Below are 18,673 nucleotides of genomic sequence, written 5' to 3' on the forward strand. Positions count from 1 at the left end.
AGGTTCAAAATTCTTCTTGGTTAGAATGTTGATACCATACGTAAATGAACCCATTTAGTCTTCACTGCACATCCGTGGAGTGAAAGGAAAGAAGCACCAGCATTTGAAATAGGAGTGCTGAAGATAGGCTCACACATGGTGAAAGGAGGAAGGCGACAGAAGTAAAAAGTTCTGGATCAAAAGGACAACAGGAGTACTGGAAGGAAGAACATAGGGTAGTAAGGTTTCCCCAAATCCAGCTTTCAGACAAGGGTGGCAACCACACAGAAAACGGCATGGACAGGAGGCTGCCCACTTGTTCTGTAAACAGCAACAGGTGGTGGGAAGCAGCGGGAGGCTCTTAAGCAGGGAAGTAACACAATCAAGGCTGTCCTTTAGAAAAGTCATGCCAGTAGCAGAGTCTAGAGATGGGGTAGAGAGATGGAGCTAGGGAGATCAGGTTAGAATGTGCTCTTAAGATGGTCTTCAGCCTTAATAATCAAAGTCTGCTTTGCGGTGTTAAAGAGGAGATGGCAGGCCCAGAATGGAGTCACTTGTGCTAAACCCTACATCAACAAACCTAGACTTAATACTTACCCTAACCCAGTTGAGTTTCAACCCTCCAGGAATGTAACCTTTATTTAACCAGTCAACTTGAAATTACTTGGTTAGTACTAGGGAGGTAATCTGCCCGATGGGTCTTTCTGTTCTCCTCAGGAGGGTGACCACGCATGAAACGATGCATTCTTTGTTAATAATTTCCTTTAGCTGCCTTCCTGTCTTAAGAAAACCCTTTCGGGGGCGCCTGGGTGGCGCAGTCGGTTAAGCGTCCGACTTCAGCCAGGTCACGATCTCGCAGTCCGTGAGTTCGAGCCCCGCGTCGGGCTCTGGGCTGATGGCTCAGAGCCTGGAGCCTGTTTCCGATTCTGTGTCTCCCTCTCTCTGCCCCTCCCCCGTTCATGCTCTGTCTCTCTCTGTCCCCAAAATAAATAAACGTTGAAAAAAAAAAAAAAAAAGAAGAAAAAGAAAACCCTTTCGTTTTCTACACCTCTCCAGAGTGCCCTTCTATTGTAGAGAAGTTGCTGCCTGATTCATGAATCACTGAATAAATTTTTAAGACTGGGTAGTAGGTGCCAGGAGCTGAAGCAAACTTCTGACAGCATTTAGGGACCATGAGAGCCACAGGCGTGATAATCGCAAATCCATTTTTGAGTTCATGATCTTTTCGCCATTTCTGAGGGCTGAGGGTCTGACTTAAGCTCCTGGTCTAATCTAACTGGCTTTCCAGTCCAGGGCTCAGCTGGTCACCTTGAGACAGCAGAATGTTCCATTCAGAACCCAACTCCCCAGCCCTTGGTTCAATCTGCAGTTCCCCAGTTATTTGCAATCTCTTTCCAGTCCATAATCCCCATTTACTGGAGTTTACTGGTTGAGTCCACGCTGGGAGTCGCTGGTGGTACATATGGCCTTCTCTTGGCCAGTCTGCAGTAAACATTTCGTGGTTCCTGCTGTTATGTTAAGGTGTGTGTTTGTTGTCTTTTGTGTAGATAAAAACTATTGCTAATGAGGATCTTTGAAGCCAAATAGCCTGAAAAATTGGTGGACACGAGTATTTTAGAGCGCTTGCCACCTCAAGAAGACTCCTGTGATAGGATAAACCGGTCATGGTATGGGTTGGATGGACAGGTGGTCACCCACCAACTTCTATCCAAGGAGCTACACTGTAAAACACCAATCCCCAACCCAGTGGTACATCCCATTTAGGTATTCAGACTGGCTCAGAGAAATCCAAAGCCTTAGCTAATGGGCATCTTAAACTCTAAGTCGAGTGTACCACCTTCTGGCACATGTGCTTATTTTATATCTAACAACTATGGTACCTGAGGTAATATCTACAACACTAGCATAATCTTCCTAAAAACAACCCAGAGCCCAGGCTTAAAATGGCCCTTATGTGGACAAGTAGAGAAGATCACTCATTTAAGAAACATACCTGACTCTGCCACACCTGGCTGGCAGCCTCAGCCAGCACCAGAACCTTTCCCCAGTGACCTCTTGCCACGCCATACCCAGTGGGCTGCCTTGTCTGGCACTCGAGCTCCCCATGAGCGCTCCTGCCCTGGTGGGGCCAGCTCTGGTGCCCGCAACAGCTACGGCTGGACTTTGTAGACAGCAGCACCCGAAGGCTGCCCTGCCCACAGCCAGCTGCACCAGAGAACTGCCTTGCACACCAGTGAGTTAACATAAACTGCAGGCCAGTCATAACAGGAGGGTGCATGCAGCCCATGCAGGGGACATCCCTAGGGCCCATGGCCTGGGTGACTAGGGGAGTTGGCACTACTGGCCCCATAGGATGGATATCTTTGGCATAAAGCCACTTCAAGACTGGGAGATGTAACTGATCTACTTAATAGAACAAATATGTGGAAACAGAGAGGCAAAGTGAGACAAAGGAGTATGTTCCAAAGAAAAGAACAAGACAAAATCTTAGAAAAAGAAATAAAGAAGATGGAGGTAAACAATCTACCAGAGAAAGAGCTGATGGTCATAAAGATGCTCATCAAAGTAGGGAGAAGAATGGATGAACAATGAGAACTTCAGAACTTCAGACAGAAAATATAATCAAGAACCAATCAGAGCTGAAGAATACACTAAATGAAATGAAAAAAAAAAATACACACACACACACACACACACAAGAGAAGATTAGATCAGGAACAAGACTATGTTGCCTCCTGCCACTTTTATTCAACATAGGGTTGGAAGACCTAGCCACATTAGATAAGCAAAAGGAAAGACACCCAAATTAGAAGAGAAGTAAAACTGTCTCTATTTACAGGCAACAGGATATAGAAAACTCTAAAGACTCCACCAAGAAAGTATTATAATAAATGAATTCAGTCAAGTTGCTGGATACAAAATTAATACACGTTAATCTGTTCATTAATAATGAACTGTAAGAAAGAGAGATTAAGAAAATACCATTTACAATTGCATCAAAAAGAATACCTAGGAATAAATTTAACCAAGGAGGTGAAAGATCTATACTCTGAAAACTAAGACAATGATGAAAGAAATCGAAGATGACCCAAATAAATGGAAAGACATACTGTGCCCATGGACTCGAAGGCTTAACATTGTTAAAATGTCCATACTACCCAGAGGAATCCATTTATTCAATGCAGTCCCTACCAAAATACCAACAGCATTTTATGAGAATAAATAGTCCTAAAATTGTATGGAACCACAAAAGACCCCAAATAGCCAAAGCAATGTTGAGAAAGAACAAAGCTAGAGGTATTATGCTCCCTGATTTCCAATTATATTACAAAGCTACAGTAATCAATACAGCATTGTACTGGCACAAAAAACAGACACATAGATCAATGGCACAGGACAGTCCAGAAATAAACCCATGCTCGTACAGTCAATATTTGACAAAGGAGGCAAGAATATACAATAAGGAAAAGATGGTCTCTTTAATATATGGTCTGGGAAACCTGGACACTACATGCAAAAGAATAAACTGGAGCACTTTCTTACACCATATATACAAAAATATACTCAAAATTGATCAAAGACTTAAATGTTAGACCAGAAGCCATAAAACAGCTACCAAAAAACAGAGGAATATTTTTTTTGGATTGGTCTCCTTAGGTAAGGGCAAGAAGGCAAAAATAAAATTAAAAATTGGGCAGGGGAGCCTGGGTAGCTTAGTTAGTTTTAAATGTCCAACCCTTGGTTTCAGCTCGAGTCATGTCTGACAGTTCGTCAGAGCCCCTCTGCGCTGACAGCATGCAGCCTGCTTGGGATTCTCTTTCCCTCGGTCTCTGCTCCTCCCTTGCTTGTGCTCGTGCTCTTTCAAAATAAATAAACTTAAAGAAATGGGCAGAGGGCTTGAACAGACACTTTTGCAAAGACAACAAACAGATGGCCAACAGATGCATGAAAGATGCTTACATCACTCATCGGAAAATTCAAGTGAAAACCACAATGAGATACCACACACTCATCAGAATGGCTAATATTCAAAAGATAAGAAGTAACAAGTATTGGTGAGGATGTGTAGAAAAGGGAACCTTCATGCACTGTCGGTGGAAATGTAAAATGGCACAGCTACTATGGAAAACAGAACTACTCTAGGACCCAGTAATCCCACTTCAGGGTATTTAGGCGAAGAAAATGAAAAGACCAATTTGAAAAGATATATGCACCCCTATGTTCACTGCAGTATTTGCAACAGCCAAGATATGAAAGCAACCTAACTGTTCATGGACAGATGAAGCTTATATACGTATATACATGCATGCATATATTTATATAAAATAAACTACGACTCAGCCACAAAAAAAGAATGAAATCTTGCCATTTAAGACAACACGGGAAGACCTAGAGGGTATTATGCCAAGTGAAATAAGTCAGAGAAAGACAAATACCATATAATTTCACTGATATGTAGAATCTAAAACAAAACAAAAACAAAACAAAAAAACCCAAACGAGCAAAACAGAAATGAACCCAAAGATACAGAGAACAGTTTGGTGGTTTTAAGAGGCGAGATTAAAAGGTACCAACTACAGGTTATTAAATAAGACACAGAGTGCTCGCTTTGGCAGCACATGTACAAGACCCAGAAATGCAATGTACGGCATAGGAAATATAACTTAATAACTTTGGTGACAGAAGACAGCTAGATGAATTGTGGTGATCACTTTGTATTATATATAAATGTCGAACACCTAAAACTAATATAATATTGTACCTCAACTACACTTCAATTAAAAAAAAAAGAAAAAAGAGATGTACTTGAAAGGGTTCCTGAATTAAATGAAAATGGGATACCTATTTTAATTGATATGTAGGTTTCCAAAAGGCTTCAAGATTCCAAAACAGCCTCACTGAAAGATTCATTTCAAAAGGTCAAGGAAAATTAAAGACAAAGGTACCTCAAATAAAAGACGTCACAAATGACCTGACTCCCACACTTCTATCCCTCTTTACAGTAGTACTCTTGTTTTACTAATTCTGTCAAAACTGCCTTTCCACTCTGAAGAGATTTAAAAGTTACTTAAAATAAACCTACCTGCGGTTGCAAGTGATCCTTCTCAGATCTATTTCATTTCTCGGTCAAAGACCAGACTAAGTACCATAGCTAAAGAATTTCCTAAAGCCAGGGAAGAGCCCAAAGTTTTTTTTGAAGAGTTTAGAATCCTTACCAGGGCCTATGACCCCAGGCTGCTATATTTATCAGCTTCCACATATGTTGGCAGGACCTTGTGAAGGCCAAAAATGGATGCAGGAAGTAGAATGGCATAATCCCAAGGATGATGATATTCAGGGTCCTCGGTCACCAGCACAGCTCTCTTAAGGACCATAAAGAGCTGGAAATATACCAACTGTTATTTTTTTAAATGCTTATTTATTTTGAGAGAGAGAGTGCACATGCATGAGCAGGGGAGGGGCAGAGAGAGAGAGGGAGAGAGAGAATCCCAAGTAGGTCCCACACTGTCACCGCACAGCCTGACTTGGGGCTCAACCTCACAAACTGTGAGATCATGACCTGAGCTGAAATCGATAGTCAGCTGCTTAACGGTCTGAACAACCCAGGTGCCCTCACCAACTGATATTTTAAAAGCCATTCCTAGAGTCTTCCCTGCCTGCACTAGTTGGTCTGTTCGTCAAATATGAAAATAAAAGATGAATCCATGGCAGAGTCGGAAGTCTGTTTGGAAATGTTCTTCTATGGCACTTCTGACTCTGTACAATCTGCTCAAGCTGCCCTATTTGTAAATGGATTATTTCCTGAGATTCGTGGGTTAATAAAAAGGATGAGAGGCCACTGGCCTGACTGAACTTGTGACCATAGCCAAACACTTTGAGAGGACTTTGGACCAAAATCATAAACAGAAGTCTGCCAAACCAATGGCCTTTACTGGGTCTTCCATATCATACCCTCCTAGAAGTGCATCATCAAATGGCTGGTCCGGGGGCCATTATCTCACTTGTAATTAACTACGAAACTTTAGAGAAACTGTCCTGAAAGCTCCTACGCAAATTCCCCGATGCTCCCAAGGGAGAGCTCCCATGTGGGGCCCTTCCCAAAACCGACAGGGAAACTCCTACCAGTAATACCCTTGAACATCCAAGGGGAAACTAAAATTAATGAAGTATACTTTGCTAAATTCTATAGCTACCAAGGCTATGCTTTCTATTTTTTAATTTTTAAAAAAATTTTTAAATTTATTTTTTTTAATGTTTATTATTTTTTGAGAGACAGAGACAGAGGGTGAGTGGGGGAGGGGCAGAGAGAGAGGGAAACAGAATCCCAAGCAGGCTCCAGGCTCTGAGCTGTCAGCACAGAGCCTGACACGGGCTCGAACCCACAAACCTCGAGATTATGACCTGAGCCATAGTCAGATGCTCAACTGACTGAGCCACCAGGTGCCCCTACACTTTCTACTTTAAATCCCACTTTCATAGGACATCAAATTCCTCAGAGTGAAAAGAAAGTTTATATACTAGGGGTATCTAATCAAGTTTAGACAGAATTTCTACCTCAAACCAGGACAAATGACTTTGTGACCTTTTACTAAAAAGCCTTCTTTTTGGCTCTGTGATATAGCCCCAATGTATTAGGTAGAGACCTCCTTTCTAAATTTAAAGGGCCAATAAGTTTTGCTTCTAATAAGACCTCACCCTACAATTTCCTGACCAACCTGAACCTGATCTTCCATTCTTTATACTTTGTCCTTGATATAAATGAGGAAGACTTCCAACAAAAACCCCCTATTTTAACTGAGATGCCTGAAAATCTGTGGGCCACTGCTAATTCCGACATTGGGAGGATAACAAGTGCAGAGCCTACAGAAATTCACAGATAGGACTAAACTTATTCTTATGTTGCCCCAAAATCCATTAAAGCATTAGGCTATCCAAGGCCTCACACCTTGCCCAGGGGTTAATCATTCCCTGTTCCAGCCCCTGCAACAGGCACATTTTGCCAGTCTGGAAACCCAACGGGAGAGGATGGTGACTTGTCCAGGACTTGAGAGCTATTAACAAGTTTTCCCCATTTCCCAGTTGTCCCAAATTCAAATACCTAAGTTTTACCAGACTCAAATGGTTCAATGTTATACACCTGTTCAACCTTTTCCAGCATCTCTGTGAACTCCAGCAGCCAATATCCATTTGCTTTTACTTGGATCAATAATACACCTGGACAGTCAGGCCTCAAGGATTCATTGAGGTCCCTTATTTCCCCCATGTATTCTACCAAGATTTCATCCTCCACCAGTTCCTGGGAAATCGATCCTTTTACAATATGCAGACCATCTCTTTCTATGCTTGTTTACCAAGGAGGTCTCCATAAAGAGTTCCACGGACCTGCTGTAGCAGTTAGGTGAAAAGGGACATAAAGTCTCTGAGGAAAAAATCTCATTTCTAGACATTGTTGATTACCCTAGGTCATAATCTAAGCACGAAAGGAATCCAGTTATCTCCAAAAAGGATTAAGCTAAGCATAGCTTTGTGGATTTCTAACCTAGCTGGCTATTACACATTACGGGTTCCTAATTTTTCTCTGTTGGCTTCCCCACTCTATGAATTTACAGAGACATCAGTCCCTGAACCCCTTGAATGGGAAGATAAACATGAACGGGCCTTTTTAAGACTAAAATAAGCACTAGAAGAACCGCCCACCCTAGAGATACCAAACCAACCAAACCAAAAGCTTTACATCTTATTTGTGTGTGAAAGAGATCATCAAGCACAAGAAATGCTGATGCAAGAACAAGGCAATAAATACAGGCCTGTTACAGCATACAGCTTGACTCCCCTGCTAGAGCCTGTGCAGCCAGGCTCCAGCTCCAGCAGCAGTTAGAAGCCTCGGTGAATTTAACCTTAGGAAATGACATTTCTTTACACACCCCAAACACAGCTTAAAGCCTTGGTAATTCCAAAAGGACTCACACTTCCAACACTTTTCTGCAAGCAGACTAACCTCCTAGGAACTCTTTCGACTCCTACCCCCTCATCTGCATCGTAAGTGTCAGGACATTCTTAATCCTGCTCCATTTACTGCCCCTGCCTGAGCAAGGGAGCCCGGGACTGTGGGGTAGTAATGTCCCATTCTGTGACACTGCGTCCTGATTTACAAGACATCCATCCCCCTTTTGACTAATCCTGAGTAGTTTTATTTATTGATGGGTCACACTATAAATATGAGAAAGGGAACTTCCAAGCAGGTTACGCTGTTAATCTCCCACAAGCTCACTCGGCCCAATAAGCAGAGCTCTATTCTATGCCCCCACCTCAGCATGCGAATTCCTGAAAGGTAGAACTGTTACACTGAGAGCCAGCAGGCCCATGATTTGGGGATGTTATGGAGACAAAGGGGTTTTCTTATGTCCACTGGGACCCCAATCAAAAATGGGCAAGTAAACTTCTTACTGCCATTCTTTTACCCTCTGAAACTGCTGTCATCAAAACTGAGGCTCTCACTAAAAAGACTGAACCTGAGTATCAGGGAAATACCCTAGCTGGCTTTCATGCAAAGGTAGCAGCGACAGAACTTGTACAGGTTGTGGCATATGTGGATCAAGTCTATTCTGCTTCTACAAAAAATGACATCTTGTTGCCAGAAGTTTGCCATGTGGGACAAAGGGTGAGGTCTCATCCTTGCAACATGGCAACATTCTGTTCCCGAGACAGAGAAATTAAGATTGTAAGACAATGGTTGTAAACTTAATAAACGACTGGGGTTACAGGAAAATCAAGACCTTTCTTCCTGGCTCCCTGGCAAATCCCATTTTGTGGCTTTTGCATTCCTTCCCCAACCATGGTGCATTTAAGATGACGCAAATTATAAAAAACATCGGTGGTGAAACTTCTTTAAAGAACTATAAATGTCTGACCTATCAGGACCATAATCCTGAAAAAACTATTTTTTGTTCTCAGAGAACTCAAACCTCCTCTTTCCAGACCCTCTGCAGAAATGCAACTGAATTTCATTCATTTTTCACCTAGCATGGGTTATATTTTCTTGTAGGTATGTCTTCCAGATAGGTTGAAGCCTTGCCCTGCTGCAAAGCTGATGCCCTTACAGCAGCAGAGAGACTGTTAGAAAACTTGTTTTCCACTTCGAGTATACCTTCTGTAATCACCAGTGATTGAGTCACCCACTTCAATGGGCAAATCATACAAGCATTAATGAAAGCTTTGCAAACCTCTTGAAATGATCACTGTCCCAATCACCCTCGATTATATCAGGCAAGACTGAGAGAACGAATGGGATCCTCAAACTTACAAATCTCTAAACTTGCTGAAAAACTGGACTCCTTTGACCTAGGGCGTCGCTTCTGGCCTTGACGACTATTCACAGCACCCACTTTGGGAAACGAACTCATTCTACTACATGAGACAGTTACTGGTAGACCAATGTCTATTGGTATACAACTTTCTGTTGATGCCTTGTTTCAAGCTAGCCTGACATGATACTGTAAGTCTTTAATGTCTTTTGCTAAAGCCTATTATCAATAGGTTAATGAAGCTTTCCTGGATCCCAATTCAAAGGATCCTGTCGGTCACAGTCTTAGAGCCTGGTGATTGAATGTCCTGGAAACATCATAAGAAAACAGCCTTCAAACCCCACTGGAAAGGTCCTCCCCAAGTGGTTCCTGATCACTAACACTGCTGCAAAACTAGAAGGCACTGAGCCTTGGTTATACACCTCACAGCTTAAGAAGGCTCCACCTGACATCTGGTCATATACAGACACTGGAAACCTCCAAATCAAACTGATGAGGAAGACAAGCAAATGACATCAAAGTAGACTGCTTCCCCCTGGACCAAGACTTCATACTTTTAACCGAACATGAAATTTTTTTACCTTCCCCTCCTTTCCTTTACTCTTGTCTTGGCCCATAAAAATAACATGCTTGATCCGTTATCTCTCAGGGAAGTGCTAAGGAAGGTAACCTTTCAGACTGCGGGATTTGTCATCAAAGATTCTGATCTACCCATGATGCTAGAGATCCTGTGGTGTTCCCTGTGACCAATTTCTCTTCTACTCCCAATGTTACTACAAACCATGATCGAGCCCCCCACCCCACCCCTTCAAGAAGCCTTTTACCAAGTTCGACTCTTAGAGCTAGAACATCCTCTGCCTTGTTTCACATTTCTCCATTTACGACTGTCACGTGCCGGATTCAGACCCAAGTATTTATGTAAATCTCAGTACACTTGCTCCCTCACGTTCTCATGATTATGTAGGTCAGACCTGTCCCTTTTCACGGAAATATCTCACCAGCAGCACCCACCTCTGCAAGGCATTTAGAATGACTACTTCAGGCTGGGAGATTTTCTTTCCCTATGTGCTACAAACCTAACTGTCCCCTGGTTTGAACAGGTACACACAGCAAATCCTGTGAATGATCCATTAACACTACTACTTAAACGGAGATGATCTGTGCCCTGATCCAGTCTGTTTTTGTCTGTGGTCGTTTTCACTCTCCTTGGGCCTATGAATGCTGAGAGAGCTGGCACACCAGCAGGCAGGTGCGTCTAAGACGCCAGGCAATGTCTTAGATTATCTAACTGTGCCCTTGACTTTCCACAGTGAACTAAGACACCTCACTGGTTGACTCTCTTGGATTTATACATCAAGTTAGAAAGAAATTACCAGGAGACATTCATGACTCAGAAATCACCTCCTTTGGCAGATACTTTTCTGGTTATTGGAAATATAAATTAGAATACGACAGAAACCTCTCCACTCTTTAAGAAAAATTTTTTTTTTTTTTTTTTTGAGAGAATGGGAGCAGGGGAGGGGCAGAGAAAGCAGAAGACAATAGCTTCTGGAAAAAGCTCCTTAGACTCTCTGGCTAAAGTTGTTCTTGTTAAAAGAATAGCCCTTGATTGTATTTTAGCTTAACACAGAGGTTTCTGTGCTATGGCTATACTGTAGCTGGAATAACACTTCTGGGGAAGTTGAAACTCAGTGTGTAAGATTCCTGAACAAGCCACTTCGCTCAAAAAGGTGACTCCTTCAGTGGGATCTTTTTTTTTTTTTGACAGATTCTGATTGGTTTGGGTCTTGGGGAGTACAAACATTGGGAATTATCCTGTCCATAACAATCATCATAATCTTCCTGGTGCACTGTATTCTCTCAAAAGCATTACACAGCCACTAAGCATCAAGCAAATGATCTCTCCAAGATTGGAATGTCAGAAAAGGAGTGAAAAGAATGATTGACTCAAAGATTGTGAACCTGGGGGCATCTGGTGGTTCAGTTGGTTAAATATCCGACTTTGGCTCAGGTCATGATCTCACGGTTCCTGAGTTCAAGCCCCACATCGGGCTCTGTGCTGACAGCTCAGAGCCTGGAGCCTGCTTCGGATTCTGTGTCTCCCCCTCTCTCTGCCCCTCCCCTGCTTGTGTTTGGTCTCTCTCTCTCTCTCAAAAAATAAACATTAAAAAAAAAAAAAAAAAGATTATGAACCTGAAGTTGTGGCTTGTGAATATCACAGAGATTAAGCAAAAGATGTCATGACCTATGAATACCACACAAAGGATGGACAAAAGCTGCAAGAACTATAGAGCAGTATCTGAGAACAACACTAATGCCTTAAATTCTTATCACTCTCAGTTAAGCTGACAGTCTGATCAAAAAGGGATAACTGTTAAGAAGAAAAAAAAAAAAGAGAGACAACAGGGACGCCTGGGTGGCTCAGTCGGTTAAGCGTCCAACTTTGGCTCAGGTCATGATCTCACGGCTTGTGAGTTCGAGCCCCACGTCAGGCTCTGTGCTGACAGCTCAGAGCCTGGTGCCTGCTTCGGATTCTGTCTCCTTCTCTCTCTGTTCCTCCCCCGCTCACACTCTCTCTCTCAAAAACAAAGATTAAAATATATATACATATATATATATATATACACATATTTAAAAAGAGACAACAGTTCTCTCAAAAATAAAGATTAAAAAATTTTTAAAAAATTAAAAAAAACAGACAACAGGCCCCAAATGGAGTCACTTGTGCTAAACTCCACGTCAGCAAACCAAGACTTAATACCTAATTACAGCCCCCCCTCCCCCTACCTTGTACTTGTAACCAGTCAACCTGGAATTATCTGGTCAGTACTAGTGAGGTAATCTGCCCACTGGGCCCCTCCATTCCCCTTAGGAGGGCTACCATGCCTGAAACGATGCATTCTTTGCTAACGACTTTTTTCTGCCCTCTTTCTGCCTTTAAAAACCTTTGCTTTTTTATAGCTTGGTGGAGCTCCTTTCTGTTACCAGATGAGCCACTGCCCAAGTAATAAATCACTGAATGAAGCCAATTTGATCTTTACCTTTACTCAGCTGAATTTTTAACAGCAGTCTATCAGTAACACCTGGGAGCTTGTTAGAAATGCACAATCTCGGGCCCTACTCTATCCTTAATGAGCCATGGTCTGTATTTCAGTAAGATCCACTGGTGATTCATATGCACAGTAAAACTTGAGAAGCACACTCTGAAACAGTGGTTCTCAGGGTGTGTTCCCCAGCAGCATTAGCATCAGGTGGGAACTTACTGCAAATGCAAGTTCTTCATTCCTAGTTGGGGCGGGAAACCATTCCTGATGAACGCAAGTGTGAAAACTGCTGCTCTAACGACTTCAGTGCACCCACTTAACCTGCTGACCACAGTGGGAAGGACTGGTAGCCTGTTCAAGGCCTCGGAATGCCACAGCTGCCTGGAAAGGGGGATGCATAGATAGGAACGCGTCTACTAACCCACTATCCTATAATGAAGCCTGAACAATCCCACACAGGTCAAGGTCTCAGAAATCGTTAAGTCACAGGATTTCGGAAGCCATCAACTCCTCTGCAGGTACCCATTCTACCAACTCTCAGCTGTGGAAGCTGGGAGTCAGGGGAATAGCTTATCTGTCAAACTCGAGTGGACTTTAAAACCCCCCACTTGCGCATCGTTAATATGCAGATGAGAAAAGAGTATCTGAGAAGTCTACATCCGTTGTCTCAAAATTTTGCTGAATATTAAAATCACAAGGAGAGCTTTAAAAATCCCAACAGCCAGGTTATATCACAGGTCAATCAACCATAATCTTGGGGATGGGACCCAAGCAAAAGTAAGTAGTCCCCCCCTCACCTGTGGAGGGTACATTCTAAGATCCTCCCCCATCATGGATGCCAGAAACTGTGGATAGTACCGGACCTTATAGATACTGTTTACTCCTATTACATACATACCTATGATAAAATATAATTTATAAAAACGGCACAGTGAGACTAACAATAACAGAACGAATACAATATACTGTAATACGAGTTAGTGAATGTGGTGTCTCTCTCTTGAAATATCTATTGTACTGTACTTACCCTTCTTGGAATAAAATACCCACGTGATGAGATGAACTGAGGGGGATGACACAGGCATTGTGACATAACATTAGGCTACTACTGACCTTCTAATAACACATCAGGAGGAAGATCATTTGCTTCCAGACCGTGGCTGACCATGAGTAACTGAAACCGTGGAAGGTGAAACCACAGATAAGGAGTGAGTACTGGATTTTAGTCTCCAGGTGATACTAATGGTCTGGAAGCGTCATTAAACATTTCTGTCAAAGGCCTGATACTAACTATTTAGGGTCTGTGGTTATATAGTTTCTGCTGCAGCTACTTGATTTTGCTGTTGTACAGGAAAGCAGGCCTAGAAAATACATACATGGATGAACGTGGCTGTATTCTAATATAACACTATCTATGGAAGATGGGGGTGGGCTAAATTTGGCTCACAGGGGTGTGCCAACCTCCCATCTCTAGCAGCACCATCCAGAATTTCTGACTGAAATGTACTGTATCTGTGCTGTTCAACAGTCTGGCTAGTGACACATAGGAACTGAATCCTCGCTTTATTCCTGTGACCTTAAATGGCCGCATGCAGCCAGCAGCTCCTGATCGGGGCAGGCTAGGGCTGCGAGCTGCTCTGCGACCTTCATACACCAGCGGTCTCACCAGAGTAACTTCCAAAACAAAACAGGAACAAGAAGAAGGGTGGAATCCTAAGCAGTGCTTCCACAAGAATGCAGAGAAATTAACGACAGCTGACACTCCAACAACACAGGGGTTAAGGGCACTGACACCCTGCACAGTTGAAGATCCGCGTGTAACTTTTGGCTCTTTAAAAACTCAACTACTGATGGCCTACTATTTACCGGAAGCCTTACTAACAACAAAGTCAATTAACATGCTTTATATACATATTATATGATGTGTTCTGACAGTAAAGTAAGCTAGAGAAAAGAAAATATTAAAATCAAGAGGAAGAGAATATATACATTTATGGTACTGTATTTCTCGCATTGTAAGCCTGTCATCTGTTTACGAGATGATCTGTCAGCACCTTAAGGGATATAACACACTGTACACGTAATACATATTGGTAACACCAGACATGAAAAAAGAAAAAACGAGGGTCGCCTCGGTGCCTCAGTTGGTTAAGCGTCTGACTCGATATCAGCTTGGGTCATGATCTCCTCGTTCATGAGATGGAGCCCTGCATCAGGCTCTGCGCTGGCAGCACGGAGCCTGCTTGGGATTCTCTCTCTTCCTCTCTCCCTGCCTCTCCCCAGCTCGCTCTCTCTCAAAATAAACTTAGAAGTTTTAACAACAATGAAAAAATGTGAAAAAAAAAACCCTCCTATTTACGGGTATAACGATTCATGCATTGGCAACATGAAATGTGGCTGCTTTATGGTGACCTAGTACAGCTGACACGAACGCTTCACAGTAGCCTAGCTTAATGGATGATTATATAACTTTTATGGCCAAAATTTATGGCACACAGTATTACAGGCATATTCATAACACAGCATTGAAAACATGGTTACATTAAAAAACTCTTACCAGTGGTGACAGGCTGACACCCAGTTTCTCCAGTTTTGAGAGAGGCACACGGCATGGTAACGTTATTCTTTGAAAGCACAAATGGCAAGAAAACTAACACATTAATTTTACTTTAAATATCACTCACCTTATGCCTAAGTAAGGATAGGCCATCCACGTCCGTAGAAGCCTTGTACACAACATTCCACACAGTAAATACTTAAGTGATGCTGTTGATACATTTCTTGCTTACAGTTACTAGATTTTTACACAAAGACAAAAACCTACACAAGTTTAACGTCTGGCATGATGACTATTTAAGGACAGAGGATCATCATAAATGTCTTCATCCCAGCATCTTGTTGAGTAGGCTGAGGAGGAGGAAGGGAGAGGCCGGTCTTGCTGTCTCCACACTGGAGGAGGTAGAAGGGGAGGCAGGCGCACTCAGTATAACTTTATGAAATACAGTGTAATTTTTGTCTTTTTTGCCATTTCTCTAAAACCGTTTCCATATGGTACCAATCCTTCTTCCACTGTTTACGTTAGCTTCAGTGCCTGTATCATGGAAGGGTCCATGGCACTGAAGACGTTAAAAGCAGTCTTGAATAATGGAAACCCTTCTGCCAGATTGTCCAGTGTCAATCCTCCAAGATCCGTATCTTGAAACCCTTGACCCGCCCCCCCGCCCCTCCTTTTTGCCGTATAGACAATCTCTTTCACAATTTCCTCTACTGTAAATTTTGTGAAGTTAGGCACATGTGGACACAGTTTTCTCCAGTAGGAATTTATTGTTTTGGCCTTGGTGGCTTTTATAGCTTTTTCTACAACGATGACGTCTTTGATGGTGTAATCCTTCCAGACTTTCATGATATTCTGGCAGGGTTCTCTTCCATAGTGTTGACAATCCTTTCCACAGAGTAATGTGTGTAATGAGCCCCGAAGGTCAAGGTCCTATGACCCCCTGATCTAAAAGCTGAATTAGAGACACTGTGTTTGGGGGTAAGGAGACCATTTCGATGCCTTCAGTGTTGAGCTCATTGGGTTCTGGGTGGTCATCCTCATTGTCCAATATCAAAAGAACTTTAAAAGGCAGCCCCCTACTGGCAAGGTACTTTCTCTTGACTTCAGGAACAAACCATTGATGGAACCAATCCAGCAAAAGGTTCTCATTGTCCAGGCCTTCTTGTTGTACAACCAAAAAACTGGCAGCTGGTGTTTATCTTTTCCCTTCAAGGCTCAGGAGTCCTGATCATAAACCCAACTGCATTTGTACAAAACAGCAGGAGTTAGCCTGTCCTTAAATCTTGGTGTTTTCTTCTCTTCCTAATACATGTCCTTCATGGCATTTTTCTCCAGAATAGGGAACCTCTGTCTGCATTAAAATCCTGTGTAGGCAGATACTCTCAAGGATGTTCTTAATGGCATCGGGAGCTTGTCTGCTGCCTCTTGGTTGACAGAAGCAGCTTCTTCTGTTTCTGTTACATTGGCATTTTTAAGCCACATATCTTTCTACAATTATCAAACCACCCTTGGCTGACATTAAATTCTCCAGCTTTAGATCCTGCAACTTCCTTTTGCTTTAAGTAGTCACATAATAACTTTGCTTTCTCTTGAATCACTTTAAGAGTCTATAGGTATGTCTTCCGTATAGCAATCCTGTACCCACATAAAAGCTATTATTTTCAATACCAGATAAAAAGGTATTTTGCAAAAAGTGTCAAGTTTTCATGCCTCCTGGCATGGCTGCAGTAATGGCCTCACGAATTTCCTTTTTTATTTTTTTTCCACAGTGGTGTTTACGCTAGATTAATTTATCTTGAAATGGTGAGCAACTATAGCGGCAGACCTGATCTACAGTACATATCCAGCAATTCAACTTTTTCTTATAATGTCATGACTTTTCTCAGCTTCTTGGGAGCATTTCTAGCATCCCAGGTGGCACTTTGTAAGAGTCCCATGGTGTTATTCAAGGCTTATGGTATTATACTAAATGCAATGAAAAATACATGAGAACCAAAATCATTTACCACCATACCCAGTTTACTAGAGAGACAAACTGTTCATGCAGAGATGATTAGCACCACATGGCATTTTAAGCAGATACTCATGACACTTGAGTTCACTGTAACAACAACTGGAGGTGGCTAGGAAATTATACAAAAATACAGTATGTACTGCAGTTAATTTTATGCACTTATGATTTAATCCTGCCTTGTTAAATTTTTTTACACTTCTCTCGAATGGTGTCATGTATGTTCTGTGGAAGTTTTTTTTTTAATGTTTAATTTTGAGAGGTGGGGAGAGAGGGGGAGGGCGGGAGAGGGAGGGAGGGAGGGAGGAAGGGAGGGAGAGGGAGAGAGAGAGAGAGAGAGAGAGAGAGAGAGAGAGAGAGAGAGAGAGAATGCAAGCAGGGGAGGGGCAGAGAGAGGGAGACACAGAATCTGAAGCAGGCTCCGGGCTCTGAGCTGTCAGCACAGAGCCTGAGGTGGGGCTCGAAATCACGAGCTGTGAGATCATGACCTGAGCTGAAGTTGGACGCCCAACTGACTGAGCCACCCAGGCGCCCCTGTGTAAGTTTTGATAAGTGTTAACTTTTTATGATAGATTTGTATATATTTTATGGTAGTAAGTAATAAAATAGTATCTACATATAAATTATACATGTGTGACATATTTAACCTTTTCTTATTTTTCCAATACTTTTAGGCTACATAGTTCATTTGCTAGTTTTTAAAAACTGTCACAAATCTCCAAAATATTTTCCAATGTTTACAGGATAAAACCTGTAAGTGGACCCACGCAATTCATACTCATTCAAGGGTCAACTGCATAGTAATTTCATCCCCATAGTGAAGTGGTTTTTTTCCTAACTAGAAAGGAGACATATAGTATAAAGTTTGTATGGAGAACATTAAAAGATGTAAATTTTCCTTTTACTGATCTATAGATTCAGCAAATCAACCAAAAATCCAATATGAATTTTTTCAGTTAATCTGAAAAGTGGTCTTTAAAGTTTGTATGAGAGGTGGCTAAGATCCTCACAAGGACAATGACAGAGGTGTGCCTTTACAGATTTAATTACACAGCTTTATAACAAGACAAAAATGATACTGGTACAAGGAAAGACACATGTGTGGAACAGAAAAGACAACGGAGTATTTATAGAGAAAAAAATGAAACTGAATTCCTCATACCATGCCAGAAAAACCAATTCTAGATACACCAAAGACTTCCGTGTAAGAGGGAGAAGTATGAAACTATTCTAAGAAAACCTAGGAGAATTGTTTTTGATCTCGAGGTTCAGGAGCCTTTTTATAAACAAGATACAAAGAACACCAACGATAAAAGAGAGGATTTATACATTTAACTCCTGTGTTCTCATATCTTAATGTAGAGCAAGGACAAGTCACAAACAGGGAGGGCATCACGGGCAAAAAGATGCACTTCACAAGGGAAGCAACATAAAAGGCATAAATGAAAAAGGATTCACTGATGAAAAACTCAATTAAAAAATGGGCAAAAGATCTGAACAGACGTTTCTCCAAAGAAGACACAGATGTCCAATAAACACATGCCAAGATGTTCGACATCATCAGTCGTTAGGGAAGTGCACATCAAAACCACAAGGAGATAACATTTCACACCCGCTACGATGTAATAAAAAGATAACAGCAAGTGTTGGCAAGGATACAGCAAATTTTGAAACCTTATACACCGTTGGTGCAGTTGCTTAAGAAATAGTCCGGCAGTTCCTCAATAAGTTAAACATAAGTCACCATACGAAAGAGCAATTCTACTCCCAGGGGTAT

At 42.0% G+C, this 18,673-nt stretch overlaps 1 protein-coding gene across 1 annotated transcript in view; it reads right to left on the bottom strand.

Moving 5' to 3' along the window:
• GNS (glucosamine (N-acetyl)-6-sulfatase) overlaps positions 1-18,673 on the bottom strand; it is a 56,375-nt gene that overhangs the window by 8,963 nt on the left and 28,739 nt on the right. The gene's annotated exons all lie outside the window — the stretch shown is intronic.

This window comes from Leopardus geoffroyi, chromosome B4, assembly GCF_018350155.1.
Source record: "Leopardus geoffroyi isolate Oge1 chromosome B4, O.geoffroyi_Oge1_pat1.0, whole genome shotgun sequence".
NCBI lineage: Eukaryota > Metazoa > Chordata > Mammalia > Carnivora > Felidae > Leopardus > Leopardus geoffroyi.